The sequence below is a fragment of the Megalobrama amblycephala genome, linkage group LG14 (assembly GCF_018812025.1).
Source record: "Megalobrama amblycephala isolate DHTTF-2021 linkage group LG14, ASM1881202v1, whole genome shotgun sequence".
NCBI lineage: Eukaryota > Metazoa > Chordata > Actinopteri > Cypriniformes > Xenocyprididae > Megalobrama > Megalobrama amblycephala.
Window position 1 is genome coordinate 48,295,935 of NC_063057.1, and position 18,677 is coordinate 48,314,611.

At 36.0% G+C, this 18,677-nt stretch overlaps 1 long non-coding RNA gene across 1 annotated transcript in view; it reads right to left on the bottom strand.

Moving 5' to 3' along the window:
• Positions 1 to 3,046: 3,046 nt before the first annotated feature.
• LOC125244580 overlaps positions 3,047 to 18,677 on the bottom strand; it is a 36,594-nt gene continuing 20,963 nt past the window's right edge. Inside the window, exon 3 of the long non-coding RNA XR_007179334.1 lies at positions 3,047 to 3,571. This is a non-coding gene — a long non-coding RNA (uncharacterized LOC125244580). The remainder of the gene's footprint in view (positions 3,572 to 18,677) is intronic.

Genomic DNA, 18,677 nt, shown 5'->3' on the forward strand with positions numbered 1-18,677 from the left:
GTTCTGAGATGGTCTCATTCTCACATTTGGTCATAGCTGACATAACTTCAATCCTTAAATAGCATGTGCCGTCAAGCCCTGGGTCTAAAAAAGCACCAAAACGACGCAGGAAAGATGAAGCGAAAGAAAAATAGAGTTGAGAGGTAAATACATAGAGCTGTGAGCATTTCCTCACAGATACACCAGTGGCGACTGCTTTAAGATCCCATAGGAAGCACAGCTTCCCCTAAAATTTCACAAAAATTTTATATTAGGGATGCACCGAAATTTCAGCCACTGAAATTTTTCTAATAATCACCATCCAATAATCGCAAAAAGCTTTGTGCTTTGTTACTATTAATATGAAGTCTCAAATTCAAATGCTACAACTCAGTGTTATTTAGTGTTATTTTATAGTGTATTTATTTTCGTTTTTGGCCAATGGCATACTGAATTTCAGTTTCAGCCCAGAATTTTTATTTTGGTGTATCCCTATTATATAGGGATCCCTATAATACACACACACACACACACACCCCTGAGTACACATTTAACCACTGATAAGTAACATCTAGCTTTCCCAATATTGAACAGCACCAGTCGCCACTGGTATACACACACACACATACATACACACACTTACGCACACAGGCCCAGGACCCCTGTCCCTCTTGAGGTCTTCTGCGGGCCGATAAGATGCTATCAGTTGGCCCTTAAAGCACTTGAGAGCCACTTTAGGAGATCACTGGGGCAATTACCATGAAAAGTAAAAGATACTGCTTATATTGATGTTAGATTAATACTGACCACCTCCCCATTGATTTTTCTTCTTCCTCTAGCACAGTCTTACCCCATTTTACGTTAGCAGTGATCTAAATTTCTGATGCTAACGTTGTTTTATGGGACAGTCTCTCTTACACACCCACACCTCGATAAACCTTTCGTTCGAGCATGCTATCTATGGTTTCAGAGGCCGATCTAGAGAGGGAACGCTTCTTATCGGCTGATGTTATTCAATTGTCCCACGCCGATCAGGACCATTAGCGTTTGGTGCTAAATAATGCATCCTGTTTTAAAAGGCCCCTTATCTGGCCCCTGTTTGTTTCTAACATTATTAGTATCGGAAGGGTAATGACAGTAAAAAGGACGATATGAACTGATTGACAAAGCTGGGACATCTCAAAAGGACGCCGTCCATTTGGGAGGAGACGTCGAGGTTTATCTTATTGTTATTCAAAGGGCAACAATCCACTGGGGAACCCTGGGAGGCGATTTAAATGCGACTAATTTAAGTGCAGCTGATGAATCTACACACGCTTTTTTGCTATCTCTTGCTCTCTCTTTCTCTGAGACATACAGTCTGTTGCTATGAGACAGATTTATACGACATACTGGCCTCTGGTCCTTTCCAGCCCTTATCGCTGAAATTATGGGATGGCAGAAAGCCATTAAAATTCTGCTTAGGTTTCACTAAAAAGCTGTAACCGTGGTAACTGCAGCATCTTTTAAGGCTACCTATCACGGTATCAATCAGATATTGCACAAATATTCACAATTTACTTAATGACCATGTATATTGTGGGAATAGCTAATAGAATGTACTAATTGGTGGGCCTTCTGAACAGCTAGTCACATAAAATTATATTGGTTTAGAGTCATCTCAATCAAACGCATTTCTTAGCCAGCCTGCTGAGCATTCCTGTAGCATGAAACAGTAGCACATATTTTACATAATTAAAGCACCTCTCTTTCCAGTCTGTCAGTAACACTTTGTTTAGTTCTGGTCTCTATGAAGACCCTCCTTCCGAAAAGCGCAATGTGTTCTGATTGGTCGACTGGCACTGTGTTGTGATTGATCAAGCGTGTTTCAGAAAAATCATGTCCCTTATCATAACCACAAGTTTCAACACACTACTAACACAACTCAACCAGGCCTCACCCTTTGGGTGATGCATACATTTCTGGAAAACTCAAAACTACAATTGAGGCATTTCAAGGAGTTCAGAAACAGTGCTTACTGATATAAAGAATAATTCCGCTTGGAGTGGACTTTGTGCTTTGTAACTCTGCAGACCTTTTTCATGCTCAAACAGCAACATTACACACTAAAAGCTGAAAATGTAAAAAAGCATATTAGGGTATCTTTAAAGCTAAACTGAATGCTAAAGTCAAATTAATATAGATTAAACCGAGTACTCAACCACACTAATAAACTAGTTGGTTGTTGGATGACTGGTGAAACATCTTAGCTCATATAAAGTCCATTTCATCTTTCATAAAAGTACCCTTTTGTTGTTCAAATAATTTATATGGTTTTGTCATGTTCCTTTAACATAGGAACCAACAAAATTGTAGTCTTCCCATTAGTCTTGTTTCACTTGGCACAGGCACTCGAAGTTTACTTCCTCTTAAAATTTATGAGAGTCAGACAGTAAACAAACAAGCTGGTAAGACGTCTGACTTTGATGCAGCAGAATCGGTCATAAGAACAGTTGGCAGCATCAAAGTTAAGATAACATACTACTCCCTCAGGCCTTTACATAGGCAAACAGTCAACCTGGATGCACACTACGATGCCCCAGCATAAAAATGCTAAAATGTTAATGCTCTATAACATACAACCCCCTAAACCTAACCTATAATGTTAACAAATGCAAAAATATAATAAAAATGCATTTGCTAAAGAAACCATGCCATTTTAGCTTGCTTCTAGTCTTTGAGCTCTTTCATCAAGACTCATGTTTCACGGGACTCCTACCCGAGCACTCGGGATAACAAGAGCAATGCTGCACCAGGCAAACTACCAGGCAAACATCAAAATGCTTGTTAGTGTTTATTTCAAAATGTTTATTTATTAGTTTACAAATCATGCACTACGGTCAAAGTTTTTAACATCATAGCATTGTGAAAGTAACCATATAAATGATAAGAGATAAGTCTTAATTAATCAATAATCTGCCCCTTAACCATAATTTGTGTGAAAAGGAGCAAACCTTATTGATATTTTACTGCCATTTCAGCTGGAAAATGCAGTGAATGTTTATGTATAGGCATATTTTTGGAGGGTTTTCACAAAAATGTACATAGAGGCACTTTTTTCCAAGTGCACCTATGTTGATTAAAATCCCAAAGCAGAGGATTGACAGAAAATAATAGGTAATTGGCCATGGGTTCTCTTGCAACAATCTAGCAACCAGTGAGAACACTTTAACAACTACCTAGTAATGCCCCTGGTGACCGCTCAGAACTAAAACCACAAAAATTTCTTCAAAAAATGTAAAAAGTTTTGATCTGTAAGATGATTCTTTTGAAACAGAGAATACATTTAGTCAGGCCAACCACACAAACATGATAATTACAAAAGTGTGTGTGTGAAAGAATGAGAAATGCCAGCTAACTGTTTGTCTTTTCCATTTGAAGCTGGCAGCAGCATCAGTTACAGATCCCGTCCATAATCCATCTGTGTCTCGCTCACCCCTCTCAGTGTAATCAGGGCGCTAATTCAAATTTGGGAGGAAGACAATCCGTGACGGACGTTTTTTGTGCAACTCCAAGTGGCGTCCCCCATGACCGACGGAAATGTGTAGCAAAACTGTATAAAGGAGAAATAAAAAGACTGAAGTGAAAGAATACCAATGAGCACTTAGAGAAAAGGTAAAGACATGGGCATAGACAGTGTATTAAAGTTACCCAAGCACTTAGGACTGCCTAATATAAAATAACACCTCGTCTTCTACAAAATCATCACTCTCCGCCTCATTTCATCTATCTGTGGAGGAGAATACATCCCAGACGTGTAGAGTAAAATAAAGTAGACTATCCTCCGCAACCCTCAATTATGTGTGGGTGAGAGGTAATAGTGAGGAAGAAGTTTTGGATAAGGTACTGTGCTCCCATGCTTCTTTTCTCTGCCGGCAGCCAGCCACATCTCCGCTGCGGTTTAAGGCAGTGTTGAGTTACGGCTCAGCAAACCACGTTATTGCATTTGCAGCCTCCTTCCTCTCATGAGCCTTCACTGCAGCTAATTAAGACAAGCGCAGACTCATCAGAATAATACACACCTTACAGAGGAAAGAGAGGGATTCTGAGAAAGAACAGAAAAGAGAAATTTCTTTGTGGACATAATCTGTTCCCATTCACTCTTTCACTTTCGGTTTGATATAGCAATTTGCCTTTGGCTTGAATCCAAGGACATCTTCACTGTATTTACTGTGTGACTGCACTGTTGACATGGTCATGCACATCCTCAACAGAAACCCAGACTTTATTTGAATACAGGTGACAACATCCACCATTTCCCATAATAGCTTTTCATATGACTATTAAGCCTGGATATGTTTTTTTTTTTTTTTTTTTTTTTTTTTTTAAGATTTATTTCTGGCATTTTTTGTCTTTATTATGATAGGACAGTAAGCAGACAGGAAGCAAAGTGAGAGAGAGATTGGGGCGGAATCAGGAAAGATCTGAGTGCCGGGACTCGAACTCGGGTCGCCCGTAGCGGAATGGCGATATATGTCACGCTGCCCACAAGGCTATCGACACCAACAAAGCTGGATATTTTTGTCTTTTTGTTTCGTCAATTGTTCACCTATCTTAATGATATTATTTTTCTTTCTGACTTACTTTTATTTTTACAGTGCAAAGCTTGCTGCTATGATAAGGTGTTGTAAATGGTCGCCAGGGTGTTGCTATGTCACTAAAATATTAGTTTTTACTGTGTTGCTATGCAGTTCCTATGGTGTTTTGTACTGAATATTTTTTTTAGCAAAATGTTATGCAGTTCCAAGGTTCAGGACGACTGCCGGGTCGATGTTATGCCACAGCTAAAGTATTCAGAATGTTTTTTAGCATCTTGCTATGTGGTTCTGGGTGATTGCTAGGATGTTGTTATGCAGTTGATAAGGTGTTCTGAAGCTCAAATCCTGCTCCTGCAGCCAATTTCATTGGTCAACTCAGTCACTAGGGATGGGTACCGAAACCCGGTATTAAATTGGCCCCAGAGCTAAATTATGAAAGACTGGTGTATCGATAAGCTCTGATGATAACGGTTCTGCTATCGGTACTGGAGAAATTATGAAGAAAATACACTTACATTTATTATTGCTATATAGACATTATCTTGCAAATTCTATCTCTATTCTATCTGTTTCTGTATGCACTAATATTATGACATTTGTCTATGATGCATTTTTGCTTTTCGCAATCCAGAAGAGAGATCGTGCTCATGCAGAGGAGCTACAGCACGCATAGCCGCTCACACCATGAAAGCCCTGTTTAATTGTGACTATGCAATCTTTACTGTCTCTAAATTGCGGTAAATGCTTGACAATTATTATCACATTAAAGCGCAATAATTCGTGCAAGATACGCTGTTCCTCAGGCTGAATTGTGTGCGCGAGCCAAAACAGATCATAAATAGACAAACAAATTACACTTTGGGCTTCGGGTGCACGCCCAAACGATCAAATACACACAAAATATGTTAAAATGACTGGCTTGGAGAGTTTTTAGCTATTTAAACGCAGTTTATATCATAAGTGTACATGAACAGATGGGAGAAAATCCGATGTGTGTTAATATCTATTGTCTTAAAGTGACAGCAGTCACCTTCTGTCGATTGTGCCATCAATGTTAATCAAACAAAAAAAATGCAAAGAGAAAATCACTCAAAGCTCTTCATATGAATAGTTAGCATTAATAAGCATTAATCTATTAATTTTTACTGTGAAAACCATGCAGTGTTATTTTACATTAGATTTACTTTTTTACATTTAAGTACCGATAAGAATACCGTTAAAGTACCGGATCGATAAGCAGTATCGTTAAAACCTTAATGATACCCATCCCTATCAGTCACACAGTGAACTGTCAAGAAAAGCTCAGACTTTTCCATGAAGTTATATGAAATACTGTTCAGAGTAAAGAAATATCATGGATGGATCAGATTACGACAAACAGTTATCTATCAGGATGAGTTTACGATGATATACTGAGTTTAAGGTTACGATGTAGTTTAACTCCCTGAGGTCTGAAAACGTGCCGGCGCGTTTTGCAGGATTTTTTTCACATTGCAGCAAAACAGACTTAAAATACTCTGTCATTTCTTGTCATAGAGACATAAGTAATATATCAATTGAAACTATAGAATGTCTTCTTTTATTTGTGTACACTCAGAGTAAAAACACAATGTTGTGCTTTTTGTAAAATAAAGAAAACTAACATGATGCGTGATCTCTCCTCTCCCTCTGAACGAAGTCCAATCTGATAGTTCTCAGAAAATGAACTGTAACCTTTGAATACTAATGAGAAAAAAATGACACTTACGTCTAAAGAAACGTTGAAATGTCAGGTTTTAAATCGTGCAAGTCAAATCAAAAACAAACATTCTGTGTTTATGTAATCTGTATGAAAAGAGAGCCATGTCAGAAGTCTGTGATTCAGCTCATTACCCGCTAATGCAGCCACGCCCACGGAGCCAGCGCTATTCAGACACAAATTCAGAGGCAATACATGCATTCATCGTCTCAGTCGTGTATTTATTGTCTTGAAAAGTGTTTATTTGGATGTTAAAGCAATGGTTTTGTTAGTTCCTAGTTCCTTTTCTTCTTTATATGAATTTGTGGCCTAAAGGCGTACAGAGAGCGCCCTCCGGCTGCAAGTATGAATTGAAAACACCATTCCTGAAATGTCCTCTTCTTCTTTAGAATAATTTGTGGACTAAAGGTGTACAGAGAGCGCCCTCTGGCTGCAAGTATGAATTGAAAACACAGTATCCAGCACTCATAGTGATGACAATAAATATTAATTCTCAGTATAGAAAATTGACATAAATATATAAGAATCCATCAATATTTCTCCAAATGTGCATGCTTTTAAGCTAAAAGCCTATATGAAATGCCATAGAGGTAACGTAATTGTTCAGACACTTTGCATCACAGAAATACATTATATTTCAAAGAATATAGTAGAATACCATTATTTTAAATTGTAATAATATTTCACAGTATTGCTGTTTATGATGAGCTGAGACATTATTACAGAGGGTTTTTTCACAGCCTACCTGACTGAAAGGCTTCATTAATATGCAAGTCATTTCAGGTCATTATTATGTGATTCTTTTGTCTTCTCAGGTGTAAATGGTCCATTATTCATGCAGATTCACGCCTCCACGCATACTGTGTTTCTTGACAAAAAGTGTCTTACAAAAACTAAATCAATATATTGTTTTATATGAAGGAGTAGGCAGCATAATTTTTACATAATTCTGAAGCAAAAACTCTAGTCTACAACCTCCAATACCCAAAAGTCTTGTGAACACAGATTTAATATACTTTTTTTGGCCTTATTTCAGTGACTTAAGTTTTTTGTTATTTCAATAACCATGCATAAACATTATTCCTTCAAAAATACAAACATGTACATACATGTTCCTCAGTCTCCAGAGGGTTAAGATTAGGGACTAGTATTTGTTTTAGCACTGCGTAGTAGTGTTGTCATGGTACCAAAATTCCAGTAGTCGGTACCAATACCATGAAAATTTTACGTTTCTCGGTACCAATTTCGGTACCACAGCAAAATCTGTTGGAACTATTTTACTATTTTAGATAGCTTATTTTAAAAACATTAAATATGATTTGTAAAACTATGAAATAAATATCGGTAAATAATGGCAACCTAAATAATATGAAAGTTAAATATTATTTAAAAAGAACATTAGTTTTATATTTCCACACAAGGATGCGTCATATAGCCTACTGCTTTGCGATTTGAGAGGGATGTGGGACACGAGCAAGAAAGAGACCATTTCTCTTTAATAATATCTTCATGTTTTCTCCTGATGTTACAAGCAACTGACACTTGTAAAAGGTCTGAAGAGCGAGAAGGTCTGTAAAAGGTCTGAAGGCTATGTTTGATTTAGCGCTGCCAGAGAATGCGAAATAAAAATCACCAGTGTGTGTGAAACGTGCTATAATAATAACAAGCGCAAACTAGAAATTGATGTGCAAGCAAAAAGGTTTCTGTCCAACTGTGTTTTTTGTACTTTACCACAGTAAAGAATGCGAATAGCCTATAATAGGCCTAAATGCGAATGAAAGAAACGTTTATAATCCCCTGCGTGAGTGAAGATTTGGGAAAAGAAACAGAGATTCCATGTTCAGTGGAATAACTAATGGAATATTGTTAAATTCTCTGCTAATCGGGTGACCAGATCACGAGTCGCAAAACAGAATACAAAGCTTAAATTTATGGAATCACGTACCTCTCATTCGGCATGAACCAAAATGTTTCCATGGCTGCAATGTCACATTTAATTGCTAACCTATTATTTCTTTCGTAAACAAAGCTTTGACTTGGTACCGAAGTACCAGTACTTTTGACAACACTACTGCGTAGACAATCAGCACTGTGGACTGTGAAAAAAAATCTGAATTGGTTTGGGACAAAAAATTATACAAGATTTGTAATGTTATGTGACAGTGTTTCTCAACTCCAGTCCTCGGGACCCACTGCTCTGCACATTTTGTATGTATCCCTTATTTAACACACCTGATTTAGATCATCAGCTCATTAGGAGAGTCTGCATGAACTGAATTGAGTGTGTCATATAAGAGAGACATACAAAATGTGCAGAGCAGTGGGTCCCGAGGACTGGAGTTGAGAAACACTGTTATGTGAGATTGATGGGGCATTGGTGTTCCAGTTGATTCCTTGCATTGACATTCATTAATTTGGTAGTCGCTTCTTTCTAAAGTTTATATCAGTTCTCGTATTCCCACAACAGGAGGGGCCCAAATGCTCTGTTTGACCAAAGAACGTGAATAATGTCTGTAACCATTAGTGACCGAAGTGAATACCGAAAATGGTGATCCCTCCTTTAAGTACCTTTTTTATCACTGATTTGACCAAGTGAAATTCTGATTGCTTATAGAGAACTAATAGCACTCGGGTTCTCAAGCTGCATTATAAAAGGTATCATTCATTACCATACCATAGTGTATGACAAGTTACATACAGAGGTTTGTAACTTTGTACCTATAGGATTTGTTCAAATTAGTATAAGCAACAGTAATAGTGACAATTGCCTTGGAAAACAATAATAACTGGCTGTACTTTATCTTGACATGAGCTGACTGATTACCGTAACATCTTCATACATGCTGACTGGCTTCTGTGTCTTTTAACCCATATTGAGCTCCAATTTAATGCAGCTGGTTGCAAGACTTAGATGAACCAATTATGATGTCTACAAAACCTCTATAGCACTCTGTAATTCCACAAAATCCTTTAATGCCAAAACATAAACCACACAGCTATTGTCAACATAAGCCATATGCTTCAATCTTCAGCATAGCCTCTGGCCGTATGATCATTCAGCACTCTTTCAAAAATGTCTTTGACATTGTCGTTCCATTTGTGGATTGTGTCTCGAAAGAGGCTTGAAAATGCTGTGGGAATCCTATGTTTCTGTTTAGAAACAATATTTAAAACGGAATTGGAAATGTGCTATTAACATGTTAATAGTCAATGCTAGCAATATATTAACATGTCAATAACATGTTAATAACATGTTAACATGTCTGTGCAGAATTGGCATTCATAATAAAAAAAGATAATATCTTCTGACTTACACTGCATGTATGTACTGTATAGTGAAAGATCACATCATTTTAAGGGACATAGGTGTGGTTCTACTAGAAGACAAAGTGAAATCTAGGTATTGAATATGAGTAACTGACAACCCTTCATTGTAAATGTGAACCAAAAGGAAGGGATACTTACTTATCACAGGCATATCCGTTTCCCTGATGTTAAGGAAGTCTGCGCTAGCAATCTTGAGGGTCATGGGTAATCTTGACCTCTTCAATTAGAGAGATATTTTTATAATGTATTGATTAGCCTATGTATGTAATGTAGAATATGGTTCATATTTCTCATTGTGTCTCACTTTCTGTCTCTCCCCAGGTCAAAATCTAGCAGGCGGGCTTGAGAAAAGAAATTGAAGCTCTCTGCCTCTTGATATTTGGAATATAAATGCTACTATTACTGCCTTTAAGTCTTCCAGGAAAGTTCTTTCCTACATGTTTGGAAGCAAATCATAATCATGATTATAATATGAGTTCAATGCATTCAGTTGTTTTGTTGCATAGGCCTGTCAGCTCATATGGCTAATTAAGTAGTATTTTCTGGAAAGTTGTGTATTTTTCTTCATCAACAGTATATATAATGCATTCAACTAAACTTTACCAAAACTATTCAGAATTTCTAAATATTATAATTAATACAAAATAGCTTCTGCTATCATCTGGCATCATGGTACATGCTCACAACAAAAGATAAAAAAGCAACAAAATTTGATCTGTATAACAATTATACATTGTTATCTTAATAATATGTAACAAACTAACTGTGTTTGCTATGTTAAACATTTAATGTTAGCCTAAGAGTTAAGCCAACACTTCAAATTACTGGAAGCAAGTTTTTTTCTTAGTTTGAAAGTTATATTGAGAATTGAAGTAGGCCAGTCATTGTAGCAGTGCTAAAGCCAGTCCTGTACAGTTTAGGTGTCCAAAGAGGGCCAGTCTGTTATTCAGTACATTCTAAGATAAAACTAGCACCAGTTTTGTTTAATGTAACTTCCTGGTTATTGCAAGTGGTTTTAGCACACAGCTGCTTATGTTTACTGATATACTAAGACCATAGATGGTTATCAAAAAATGGTTCATAGAAATTATTCTCAAAGAAGCCCTTAACAAATTTAAGTGAAATGGCATTTCTACATGAAATGAAATAATATTACAATTTAAAATGTGTATTACAGCAGCTATTAATAAAATTTTACATGTCACATTATCTTTCTGAAATGATTTAGTGCTCATGAAACATTTCTTGTTATTATCAATGTTTAAAACAGTTGTACTCCTTAATATTTTGTGAAGAAGATCATTTTTTCAGGATTCTTTGAAGAATCAACAGAAGTATTCAACAGAACAGCATTTATTTGAAATACAAATCTTTTGTAATATAATCTAAACATCTTTCCTTTCACTTTTGATCAATTTAATGCATCTATGCTGAATAAAAATATGAATTTCTTTAATAAACTTACTGACACACACACACACACACACACACAGATAGATACATACATACATATACATATACATATACATATACATGGCAATTTAGTAGAATGTATTGTGTTGGTATGCATAAAATTCCACCAATATCAGAAAACAAAATAAAACAACTGTTTGAATAGGTCAGGTGTTGTTTCCACACACATACACACCTTTACACATTTGGTGCTTGTGGATGGTTAAACCACGAGAGGAAGAAACCTTTACACAGTCCTTTATTAACTTCACCTACAACTCAAACACCTCACCACATCCCCCTACACACAGAGACACACACAAACTGCCTTCTCAGAAACTGTTAGTGACACCTGTTCTGTTGTGCAATTTTCCTAAAACACATTTTCAAGTGAAATGACATGTATATCAACCACAAAAAGACTTAAATACATTGTATAACATTATTAAGCCCAACTAAAAAGTGTCTACATGCCTTCGCCATACGCAGTAAGACAGAATATGATTATGATTCAGGTTTCAAAGATGTCAGTACACTTTTAAATAAAGGTTCCAATAAGGTGTTTTCACAGTGATGCCACAGAACAACCATTTTAGGTTTCCAAAAGAATATTTCATTCAATGGTTTTTAAAAGAACAATTTTTTTCTCTGTGTGAAGAATATTTTAATAATCTAAAGAACCTTTTTCCACTCTAAAGAACCTTTTGTAGAATGGAAAGGTTCCATGGATGTTAAAAGGTACATCACAGAACCATCAATGCCAATAAAGAACCTTTGTTTTTGTAGATTAGTAAATTATTCAATAATTGGTGGTGTTTCTCTGCAGAGCTGATCAGCATGTTTTAAAAGACAGGAGCATGTATTGCAGACAACCAAAGTTCAGCCTCACAAGTAAGGGAGAATTTTTGCTATACGCAGGAATACGGGCCAGCAGTACAGCTGCTTCCTGCTGTAATGTGGGCACACACACAAACACACACACAAACACACACAGTTTACCAGGGGCTGTGTGACTTAAAATTCAAAACCTGTATTAAAGAAACAAGTCATGGCTCATCTGGCCCTATATGGTGTAATATACTAATTTTAAAATGAAAATGTATGGCATTTCTATTGCTTTAATAAAGATAAAGGTAACACTATTTTGCAGAGTCCCATAACAGTAAATTATGCATAATTTCAAACAACTAACCCTAATTTTATAGTGAGTACATGTTGTTAGTTAATATTACCAAGTATTTATTTGTATAATTACACTGTAACAAGGGCACCATAAAATAATGAGCAACCAAGATAAATATAATCACTACAAATTAACCCAAACTAAGACTTTTTTCCAAATAAAATACATATGTACATACATACATAAACCATTATTTATGAAACACTTGCCAAACTGGGGATATCCACAAATGTTCCTGAATTGTCAGGTTTTATTAACTTTTTTGGCCAGTTTTTGCCCCAAAACTATAGCTAAGTGCACACACACACACACACACGCAAAACATGTTTTAGAGACCTTGGCCAAGGCTGTAATTTGTTTCAATAAATACCGTTATAGTGATGCTCTGCTTTTCTAACCTGGTCACTGGTGCCCTCGGGCCTTTCCTAAGCAACAACTCTTTCCTGTCATTACGAGTGTGTGCATGTGAACTTCTTCCAGGGTTAAAAACACAAATAGCATGCATTTTAAAAAGGCTTTTTCTGTGTGTCTGTGGTGGCTGCAGTGTTTTATTTGGGAGAAGAAAAAAAACGGGGGAGGGGACGCACATAACTTAATTACTTCACCGTAATAGCAATTATTTAGTCCGCGCTCCTTATCTTAATTATTTCAAAAGGCAAACTTCAATTAGAAGGGCGAAGGTACATCCAACAAAAACACACCTTTCGGGAGGCATGCATGCATACAGAAACCACACACATTAAACTATATGTTTACGGCATTAGTCGCGAAGCGTTATAATTTAGTACAGAGAACAATTTAAAATTAATGCCGTTTGCAACAAACTTAAGCACAATAAGTGTAAATAAATGCCTTTGAATGGATGTAGTGAGTTGCCTACTTAGGCAGTATTTTAAGGGATCATAACTGTGTAAGCTCTCAATGCCGACATTGTTCCAAACAGTAGGCAACAACATTATGCTGACTTCTAAGATACTTTGTTTGGCTAAATTAAAAAGCAACATGAATCCTTCACACATGAGGCAAAATTAGAATTATGAAAGCACATTTCTGACATATAAGAAAAATGCTTAAAATGCTTAATTTTGACATTCAAAAATAAATGAGATGAAAAGTCAGAATTATTAGAATACTACATATTTATGACATAAGTCAATTATGACATGTGTCATAATTATGACTTTGTGTCAATTTTTCATGTCAAATGACTTGTCATAAATATGACTGTAATAATTATTACTTTTCATCTTAAATGATGATTAGTATTTCATAATTTTGACTTTTTATGTAAATTATGACTTTGTACAAGTCATATTTATGAGATGAAAAGTCGAAATTATGACATACTAAGTCAATTGTAATTAATTCAACATTATGGCAAATTTCTACTTTTTATATTATTACTATGACTGTATTTCATTTTTTGTCATAATTTTGTCGATTATGGTTTACCAAAGCACGATTTCTTTATTGTGACAGAAATTGGTTTCCATACAGTAAGTTGGAAAAAATGTTTGAGATATTTAAATGTAACATGGTGGATAAGGTGAGAAAAATGCAATTCAGTAATGAAAAATATGAACATTAGTTCAAACAAATTGTGTGTTCTATGTATTTTTATACTTATTAGTGTGGCCTGTTGTAAACTTAGCAACATGCTAACACCAAACTCCACTCAAATCAATTGTATGTAAGAGTCTTTGTGTGTTTTACATAAGAAGGGCTATTTGTGTGACGTTCAAAATTGCTGTAGAGCATTTCATTTATGGAGGTACCATTTTAGTACCTTATTGAATTGCAATTGCCATTTCAGGTAGCAGAAAGCAAAGCTACTAACTAGGTTTAGGATCACAGTTAGTCTTAACTGAAGCCCCCAGAAGTCTACAGAAAAGGACTTTGAACTGTATGAACTTTCTCTGTAACATCTGACCCTTTGCAGAACTCACCATTGATGGTGTTGATAGATACCACATGATGCAAGCAGGCCACAAACTCAGCACTGTCGTTTGTTTAGGGATAGTGTGTGTGTGTGTGTGTGTAAAAGCATATTTCAAAATACCTTAGAAATGTCACATATTGCTTCACTGGTACTTTACTAGGGTACTTTACTTGGTAAAATGTGCTTTAACACACATATATCATTTCAGAATCTTTGTGACGACATACTACTATTTCACCCACCTTTGAGTTTTCCTGTGAACGTCAGAATTTCATCATTTTGAAGTGTGATTCTGTGTGTGACAGGTGGGGCTGACAAGTTTGGGGTAAAAAAAAAATCATTTATTATGTGCATTTATCATAGTGTCAGTTACTGAGATACTCTACACAAGTACGCAAAAACACAAAACCTTGCCAATGCATTATAAGCACCAATGTTGTACAACACATGGACTCTTGATTTACTAAATAACAGTTTCTCCCTGATAAAAGCAGGTGAACTCAAAAAGAAAAACAAAAACATACAAGAAGACTGTACTAATGTCTGCTATAATGCCTCAAGTGCCAACAATGAGAATTGCATCTATAGAAAATAAGAAACACAAACGAGATCCATTTGATATTTCAGTTGTTTTTTCTAGACAGCAATGTTATTACTATTTTAAAGGTTCCTAATTTTCTTTTGAAGGTCTCATTCAACAGGTTTACATGTATCCAAGGTCAAAAAACACTTCTCCTCATCCTTTTGAAGTGCATGCAAAGTGGATTTGCAGTGCTGAAAACAGCATCTTCTCAACATGCTGACAACATGAACCAAGCTCTTCCAGGCCTCAGCTACAAATATAGTGTTTGAGGGCATGTCAAAATAGACATTGTACGCAGGCAGCCAATGAAGACCATAGGCTGACATTATGCAAATTTGTTACAAACCTAAGCAGGTTTGTAACATGACGTGAGACTTGACTTAAAAAGTCAGATCTGAGTATATGAACTCTAAATGTATATGAACATTTTTCATCAAATTCTTCCAAGACTATGAGCGACATTCATTTCATAACTTTAAACTCTTACTGTATTTTCACAGTTTTTGGCTCCTCCTAAGGAATATTATGAGAAATATCTGAGATATTCAAATGATACATAAATGAGAACATTTCGCTCTGATACATTTTGCACTGCAAGAATATACAGTATGAATTCCAGATTGCGTACCTAGAAGCACAAACCTACACAGAATGGAATTGGGTGAAATACAGATTTGTGTTTTTGTTTGTGTATCTAAGTGGGGATAATCTTCTCTTATACCAGATTTACCTGTTCATTTACTGAACTGATACTACATTCAAAGTTTAAAATGAAAAGTATGTTTTGAACAGAGTGCATGTACTTGTGTATGAGTTTACTGTATGCATGTGAACGTGTGTAGAAGTGTGACTATCAGCTTTACTGTCAAGTACTATCAGCACAGACACAAATACACATATGCATCAACAAACTAGAGTCTCGACTGATCCTGAAAGTGTGTAAAACCAAATAAGCTTCATGGGAGAGAGTGAAGGAGAGGAAAACATGAAATTCACAGTATATCTCAGCAGAGCATTTACTGAAGTGCTGAATAGCACTGGTGTGTGTGTGTGTGTGTGTGTGTGTGTGTGTGTGTGTGTGTGTGAGGGAGAGAGAGAGAGTCCTCTAATACTGATTAGAAATAGGATTAGTGGATTATTTGGGTTTGGGATGGAGGAGAATGTTGAGGGAGACACTTTTCTCCCATCATTCTGTTCATCCAAAGATTTTCTGTCTCTGTCTCTGTCTCTGTCTCTTTCTCTCTCTCTCTCTCTCTCTCTCTCTCTCTCTCTGATTGTGCATATTTGTTTTGAGACACTAGAATATCTCAAACAGTAGATTTATTTGTTGTAAATAAATACTGGTTACAATGCTCACGATATGTGCTCTATCTCTGCAGTCTTTAGATAAGCTCAAATATCACATTTCGACATGGCTGCACTTTTACAGACCGTTCTAAGAGATCCGATATCCACCAGTACCATAAACCAGTATACTGGTTTATACTTCTATGAAATGGGTGCCTTTACCATTTCGGAAAGATGATATGATTTTTAAACACTGAAAAAATTTAAGCATTACCTAAGATCATGACACTATAGGATGCTTATTAGAAAGAAAATTTTATACTGATATTTTCAATAACTGCTCACTATACAAAACCATGTTGACAACAGGATGTCCTTGATAAATCTAACATAATATTAGATGTGACAAAAAAAAGAGGTGACATTTACTTGTCCAATGTAGAGTTGTCCACATTTATTGACAGAAATGTATTTTTTGTTTAGATAGCAAGGAGAAGATGAAGTAAAAATAAAAGTTATTGGTTTTTTGATGCACATACACAAAAAAATGGTGTAGAATCAATTTTCATTTAGAAATTGCTTGTAAATTTCACAATTAATTACAAAGAAATGAAAAGTATCTCATTGCATTAAATGAGAAATTTTGAAGTAGAAACAGTGATATTAGTATTTTCTTGTAAAACATTCTCCAAAATTTTGGGGGGTTTTACTTTATATTGCAATTCTGAAAAAAAATAATAATAATTTTTTACAGTGTAGTAAGGTCTGTAACAGCTATCCCCTGTTAAAGTCATTATTTCAAATAATGAGGGTCACAAAACATCTCTTTTTTTGTCAAATGACCCATAATCTGGACCAATTTAAGGGTACCGTGTCAAAAAAATACACCGTTACCAAAAATCCAGTGTTCATGTGTACTGTTCTAGGTGTGAATATTAGAATTTAGAGTTGAAGGAGAGCTATTACAAACCACTTCCTGTGATGGAATGTGTCATCACACCTTTTTTTCTTTCTTTTTGAGGGAAATTCCGCTCCAAAAAGTGATGAGAACATGATGAAAGACAGAATTAAGTAATCAACGTTTTTAACCTTTCTCTGTTCTTTAGCTTTGAGCACTATGTGCTGGCTTTGAAAAAAGAAGGCAGTCAATGTGTAGCACCTCTGAATGATGAAAATAAGACAGACAGAGAAAGAGAGAGAGAGACACTTCATTAGGTCTATATGGAAATTGATGAAAGCGGACCGTAAAATAGGTGGTCCTGACGTTAGCATGCTCATTGAAGGAAGCCTGAAACATTACATGACTGTGCCAAAGAAACGTGTAACCTCATAATCTGCATGTCATCTAATAACTTAATAAATGGCCTTTTTATTTTCTATTCACTCTCAATTTCCTTGTCAGATCATGTTACTTAGTTCGAAATATACTATGTGATCCTGACACTTCAAACTGTACAAGTTCAATTTTGCATACCAAAATGTAACAGAACGCAATTTATAAACTGAATTCAATTGATGAAAATAAGGTTTATTATACAATATGGCATATTCACAATGGTTATCGCTCTATTGCTTGGGCAAATTCAAAATTGCCCCTATTTGAGTTGCCACAAAGGGGTGCTACAGAAGGTATTAGCATAAACCGTCTTCTTCTGTGGTTAATTTTGTACTTCAGGTCAACTACTATCATGATGGAGCTACAGTTAGAGAAGAAACTGTTTACATAATAAATACTAGCTACTTGAATAGATAACAAATCACATTTTGTTCATTTGGAACTGATTGGATTTTTTTGTTTGCTAATTGCTGCGATTAATAAAAAAAAAAACTGATAGAATATTTTATGTCATAGACACTCTAACTATTTCTCTTTTGATTTCATGATGAATGGAAATCTATCACCCTCTTGAGAAGTGACTTTTTTACTGCCACAGTTATGCAAGAATGCACGCTCACTAAAAGGCCCAGGTATACTTCATTTTCTGTGTTCCGCTCTGTCTCACGCACAGCCGTGTCCGGAGAGCTTTCAAAGTGTACTCAACCATGGATTAGCGCGGATGGACAAGTTAGATACAATTGCTTTTCGATACTCTACAAGACGTCAGAGGGCAGCACTGAGTCGTGTCCTTTACAGGACATTCACTCAGAAGGATAGAAGTAGCAGATCCGCCATCGCATGCAGTTTAAAACAAGAACCATAGTAAAAACGATGAAGAATGATATCCAGCTTTTGTTTACTGTTCTTGGAACAGAATGTTGTTTTGTATCAATCTTTTCACACTCTTTTTGACTACAGCACAATTGATCTCAACTGTGTATTGGCACCCAGTGGGCTCCTCTGCATTAACATTCACCTTGCGCTGGCGCCGTTGTATATGCACCATTCGCGTGGACACAAAAATTCCAAGTGCGCAGACCGTCGCAAAATGCGGACGGCTAAAGTATACTTTGGGCTTAAGTATGTACAATGTGAACGCAAGCTAACAACATGTTGGCTAAGCAATCGTTTTTGCATAATTGTTTTTCGGCATAGAGTCTCTTTTTCTTCCTATTTTCTCTTTCAAGATGCATTTCACATGTATATAATATTTATTTCTTCACATAGAGAGAAG